The sequence below is a fragment of the Seriola aureovittata genome, chromosome 12, assembly GCF_021018895.1.
Source record: "Seriola aureovittata isolate HTS-2021-v1 ecotype China chromosome 12, ASM2101889v1, whole genome shotgun sequence".
NCBI lineage: Eukaryota > Metazoa > Chordata > Actinopteri > Carangiformes > Carangidae > Seriola > Seriola aureovittata.
Genome location: NC_079375.1, coordinates 24,885,366 through 24,891,365, shown reverse-complemented (window position 1 = coordinate 24,891,365; position 6,000 = coordinate 24,885,366). Strand labels below are relative to the sequence as shown.

General features: G+C 44.0%; 1 protein-coding gene across 11 annotated transcripts in view; it reads left to right on the top strand.

The window, feature by feature from the left end:
* ctnnd2b (catenin (cadherin-associated protein), delta 2b) overlaps positions 1–6,000 on the top strand; it is a 158,769-nt gene continuing 152,769 nt past the window's right edge. For 5 of the 11 annotated variants that reach the window (XM_056391254.1, XM_056391251.1, XM_056391249.1 and 2 more), the window contains exon 1: positions 3–323. The gene's annotated coding sequence lies outside the window, so the exon portion shown is untranslated. Of the gene's footprint in view, positions 339–6,000 lie in introns of all 11 variants that reach the window. The other 6 variants (XM_056391256.1, XM_056391247.1, XM_056391252.1 and 3 more) reach the window with 4 other exon arrangements.

Sequence of the window (6,000 nt, the reverse complement as noted above, 5' to 3'; positions counted from 1 at the left end):
CTCCTGTGCGCAGTGCTCCGGCCCGGCCGCTCCTTCCCTCCTCACTTCCTCCCCACAGCTGGCTCTGTCTCTCTCCCTCTCTCTCTCTCTCCCTCTCTCTCTCTCTCTCTCTCTCTCTCTCTCTCTCTCTCTCTCACTCTATCTCTCTCTCTGATGCTGGCTCGCCGTCTCCTTTTCACACGCCGGACCAAATACTTCGGAGGGTGGAATGACTGACTACCTGTTTTGCATGGTCTGAATTTCGGGAAATTCGCACGTCGGAAAGGAGGGGAGTCAAGAGGGAAAAGAGAGGCTCTCCATCCCCCGAGGGAATTTATTTTACAGTAAGCAGGCGCAATGTCAGTTTCCTCATCCCGCTCGTCTCACACCTCCCATCTGTGCAAATGCTTGGGAAAAAAATAGCTAGGATGTGCCAGCCTGCTGGGAAGATGGCTGGATGTTGTATTTTGTTCGAAGTGTGTGCCAGATGTTTTATTTCTCTTTGCTATTTTATGTCAGTTTATTCCGAGGCGTGGTGCGGAGTGTATGTGTGTGTGTGTGTGTGTGTGTGTGTGCGTGCGTGTTCTTTTTATTATTATTATGATGATGCGTTAAATGGCTGTGGTGCGCTTGCATTGATCGTGGACTGAAAATGGAAACCCCCCCCCCACCCCCCCGATTTCAGCTAGACTCGCCATGCATCCATCCGAGGCCGGGGTGTGTGGGGGTCGGAGGAGAGGGGATGGAGGGAGGGAGGGAGGGAGGGAGCGAGAGAGAGGGGGGAGGCTGGCTGATGCGAAAACGCTATTACTTTCAGATTGACCTAAATTTGAGTGATATTCGTAAGATTATAGCGGGTGACAGCGGCTCATCGTGACCGCCTTTGTGTTGCCTTTGCGGGGACGATGAGAGAGCGAGTCTCCCTCAGCCGTCACCGGGCATGTGAGCGGATGAAGAGCACCTTGCTGCCTCTGTGCTCCAGCTCCGGCCTGTCTGCTCCAATCGCTCCGTGTTGATCACCTAAATAAAAAAAAGAAAGAAATAAAATAAATAATAAATAAATAATAATAATAAAAAAAAACACCACAGTGTGTTTTTCTGATCAGCTCCAGGCTGTTACTCCTCCCCACTGTAGAGTAATTAATCTCATTCATCACGTTGCCAAGACAACTGTGTTTCAACAGAGGGCAAGATAATGTTTGCTCATGTTAATTGTCAGTGGATTTCTGCTCTGTGACCTGGCAGAAATGTGTGTGTGTGTGTGTGTGTGTGTGTGTGTGTGTGTGTGTGGGGTGCTAGTACCTGCTGAATACTACAGTACCACCGGTCCCTGTGGGGCTGCACGGCCAGTTACTGAAGCCTCATTTAAAGTTAATTCCTGTGTTTCCTCTCGTGACCTATAGCGGCGTACATCACAGCTCCACTCCCAAGATGGAGGAGCTGCCCGGCCCTAATAAGAAGTTTAATGTGATGGACACTGAGGGGGGGGGGGGGGGGGGGGGGGTTGGGGGAAGCCGAGGAGGAGCTTGTGATTAGGCCAGCAGAGCAGATTATGTCTGACAGTGAAATGTCTTATTAAGTTGGTTATCAACAGGCTGCTTTGCTTCTTTCTTTTTTTTTTATCCCCCCCCCCTTCCTCCACATTGATCCTTGTGTTGTGCATGTGCAGTGTGTTGTGGCAGATGTTTTTCATCATGTTTGAGTGGAGAGACACGACAAAGGTCAGTGGATACGGCAGCAGAAAGGATGGTGATGATGTGTTCATGTTTACTGAGGGAGAGAACTCATGCGAGTTTCTCACTCTCTCTTTTGACCTCTGTCTCCCGCCAACGGACCAATGGAAAGTTCCTATTGAACGCTGCATCACAGTGGGACAGTTTCCACATGCTAGTAACGTATTTTTCCAAGTGTTTTAGTTGCTGTGTTTAAGGCAGAGATTCTCTTGTTTTTCCATATGAATACATTTCTGTAAACGCACTGATTTTCTCTTCTTACCGACTCCAGTCTCACATCTGTATGGTTAAAATGAAGGTACAGCTAGCAGCCTGTTAGCTTAGCTTAGCATAAACACCGGACTAAAGCTCACTAATTAACATGCTGCATCCTGTTTGTTTGATCTGTGCAACATAAAAAAAAAATATTAGTGGATTTACGGGGAGTTTATGAGCGGGACTATTTCTTGGCTGAGAGTATAAACTGGTTGCACTGTGACATCGAAGCTGCAACAGCTTCATATTTATTGGACTGAAGCGAGAGTAGTGTCCATGTTCTCATCCATCTCTCTGCAAGAAAGCAAGTGTAAGGCTGTGTGGCAAAATGCATGGTCGTGACGTCTTGTGAGATATTACCTTCTCACGCTCGGATGGATCTTCTGACCTCTTCGAGGGCTCCGACACTCGTGTTGGGAACCACTGACTCTCTGGCCCCATGATCCAGAATGATCAGTGTTTGAATGCAAACACTTTTCTCGTGTTGTGACTGTGGCACGAACACGATCACAGTTTGAACTCCTTGTCTCCAGCGTTCATTTGGTCTGCCAGAGTGCACACAAACAGCTTGTGTTTACCGACTGCTACGAGCCAGGTTTCGCAACATCTCAAAAGTGGAGCTCGGAGCACTTAACACACACAGGTGAAACATCCAGCCAGTGTTCTCGTCACACAACATTTAACTGATCAAAGAGCTTTTTCTCCCAAATGCTGCTGCTGCTGCTGCTTTTGCACACGCTCCCATAACGCCCCGCATCCAGCACATTACAGGAAGCCAGGAGTCTTAGGAGTATATTCACCTGCTGCTCTGAGGTGTAACGGCACCCCAGAGTAACCCCCGCCACCATTACTCACTTACTTGCAGAAGATTCATGGTGGATAGTGGAGTAACCCCATGGCTGCAATCCTCGGTGAAAAGTCGTGAGGAGTGATGCTCGGCGCCACGGTTCAGAGTCGTGTTAAGAGCGCGTGTTCATCCTCCTCCAAAGACTCGCCTCGGCTGCTGCGGCCTCAACAGGCTTCATTAAGTTTTTATATTAAGAAGATGATACATGTGATGTGGACAAACTCTTAATAACCTCGCGCTGAGACTGATCAGAGATATGGATTACTGCTTTCTGCACAAGACCCAGAATCAAACGAATATGTAATTTGGACGCTGCGTTTTTAATTCGCCTCTGAAGAATTTAACAGGAAGAAATAATACAAACACTTCTTACAAAAACTACTTTAAATTTCCAATTTATTACAACTCATCTCTGACAACTACAAACATCACTTCAATAAGTCAGGGTACGTTTCATGTTAATGAGTTTGGAAAACTTGCAAAATACATAATGACAAACCAGGTGAGAAGGTTCACTCCTCTGATTGGTCGGATCGTCTGGAGCAGGAAAGTAAACACAGGAAGAAGGTTACGGGAAAACCGTCGAGCTCGAACTAATGTGTTACTGTTCGACCTGTTATTTGTCAACTAATGGAAACAACAGCTGGATAATCTGCACCTAAACTAAACCGCAGGCACACCAGTCAACAAAAACATCTAAATGAATCAATAACTCACAGAGTACAGAGCTAAAAAGGAAGAACGACCTGCAGCGAGACAGAAGAACAGCTTCCACCGGTTGAGACCAGCCATCAGTGACACTACAGATACCGTATATACAGTATATAGGGGTTCGATAAATACTTAATTAGTGTGAAACATCGTATTGGCCCACTTTTGTAGCAGCGTTAGCAACTTCAAAGGTAAAGTGAGTTGTTATGTTATCTCCTGTAACCCCTGCAGACTTCACGTTCACAGTGGATTGTGTCGGAGAAGCAGCTGTATTTAACCGGGGAACTCAGGGTGGTGATGGTGGTGTCAATAGACTGCTTATAATTATAATTATCTAAATACTTAACAAATATGTGAAAATGTAATAATGTGCCGTAGGTATTATTTCCAAGTGATTCGACTGCTAGCACTCCAGGTAGTGTTCGTTATCACCGCTACGTCAGCGTGCACGATTTGCACTTATGTTCTGGTGTTTTATATTTATTTGTATTTTTTCAAAACAACCATCGTCCTTTGTGAGATAAAATAACAATCAGGGGCTGACACACACACATATATATATATATATATATATGTATTTTTTTTTTTTTTTTTAAGCCACAAACATTCACTACTTATGTGAATCAGCCGTCCATTGTCCTAACCTGATAATCTCTTCTGATAACCTTGTTCAGAAAAAGAGACAGAGAGAGAGAGAGAGGGAGAGAGAGACTGCGTGTCTACCAGGTCACTGTATTCCAATCATGGCAGCATCTGATTCATATCACAGCTGGCGTCCCCCTCCTTCAGTGAGTAGATGGGGAAGATAGGTTCCCTGGTCAACAACCTCTTTATCCCGTGAACCGTTCAGAAACACAGCAGCAGATGCGGAAAGCAGGACACTCTGATTCACACTGTGAACCACGTTTTACATGCTTACAGGAAAATGTAAGTAATTGTGATGGTAAAATGATGAAATGAGACAGTATAAATATATTTATGGAACACTTTAAATTGAGATTATTTTTTGACAGATTTAGATTTTTTCTTTTTTTTTTGACGATTATAGTGAAAATGGTCATAAAATGTAAATAATATTAAAATGTCAAAGCGATTTTTGCAGGGGTCTGAACTGAGCAAACATATTCCTTTACATCGGGAGAATATGATTTGTCATCCTTGGCATCACTGTAGCACCACAGTGCTTCATTTATGGTCTGTTGTGACACATTTTACGATTATTAAAATTTTGATTAATTGCTCAGCCCTACTTTAAGCCAGTGTGTTGAGGTTGACAGCCGTTATCAGGGTTACACTGACGTCAATTAATTTCTGTTAAAAGAAAATGCCGTTAACAAAACAAAACAAAACAAAACAAAACAATAGACCAAACGTTACCCGGTAGATAAGACCGTCTTCTGCAGTCATTCCAGTCCAGTCCAGTGTTATGTACTGGGACTTAGAGCCGGGTCAGTGCACATTTACTGCTGCTACCACAGTGAAGATGAATGATGCTGTGTGATGTCATCAGCTTTGTGAACAGTATTAATGCAGGAGACCCTCAAGGTCCGATTTTAGACCCACTCCAGTTTTTAATACATTTTTATTTAATTACATTTCCTCATCAATCATACTTGCTAATTAAAATGTTTGATCATTATTTAATCATCAAACATTATTTAATTTATTTGATTATTTAATTATATTTTGGGCGAAGACGTGTATTGACCGTGCCACAAACCTGTAAACAAAGGGAATAAAAAACAAAGGGGGTAATTAGTAGTTAATAGTTAATAGTAGTTTAAGCTTAACTTTAAATAAAAAGGCAGGCAAAGAAATTGCAAATCACCAGATTCAACTATCAATATTTTCCAATATGTTCCTTCTGAACAAGTTTTTGAAATGAAAATTGATTTACCTTTAGGACTCACAAAGGAAGATGGAACTTGTGTTCTGGTTTAGAACAAACTCGTATTTTCCATTCATGGTTTCAAGACTCAAGCTTCCTTCAATGATGGAGCACATGGATATTCTAGACACACACATAAAGCTTCTTAAGTGACACCACTTGAGGCATTTTATCAGACGTCGCGCAGCTCCTCCGACCCGGAGCCTGAGGCATCAGCAGGTGTTTTGTATCTCCCCTGGTGATGCTCTCCAGAGGCCTTCACCGCAGCCACCTCCAGCTCTCGTCTCTCCGCCTTTAGTCTTTTTTTTCTTCAGGAAGTGGGATGCAAACGACGAAAGGCCGCTCGGCCGCTCCGGCTGGATGGTTTAGGATCGTCGTCCTGCAGCAGAACCACAACCACGTTTGACGGATGAGGCGGCCGCTTTGGGTTCATGAGCTGCTCCTTTTGTCTCCGCACTTTCCATCAACCTGATAGAGGTTGATTTTGGTTTCATCGGTCCACAGAAGTTACTTTCAGAACTGGAGAAGTTTATTTTTACGTGTCTCTGTGAACTGCAGCCTGGCCTTCTCTGCCTTTTTGAGGCTTA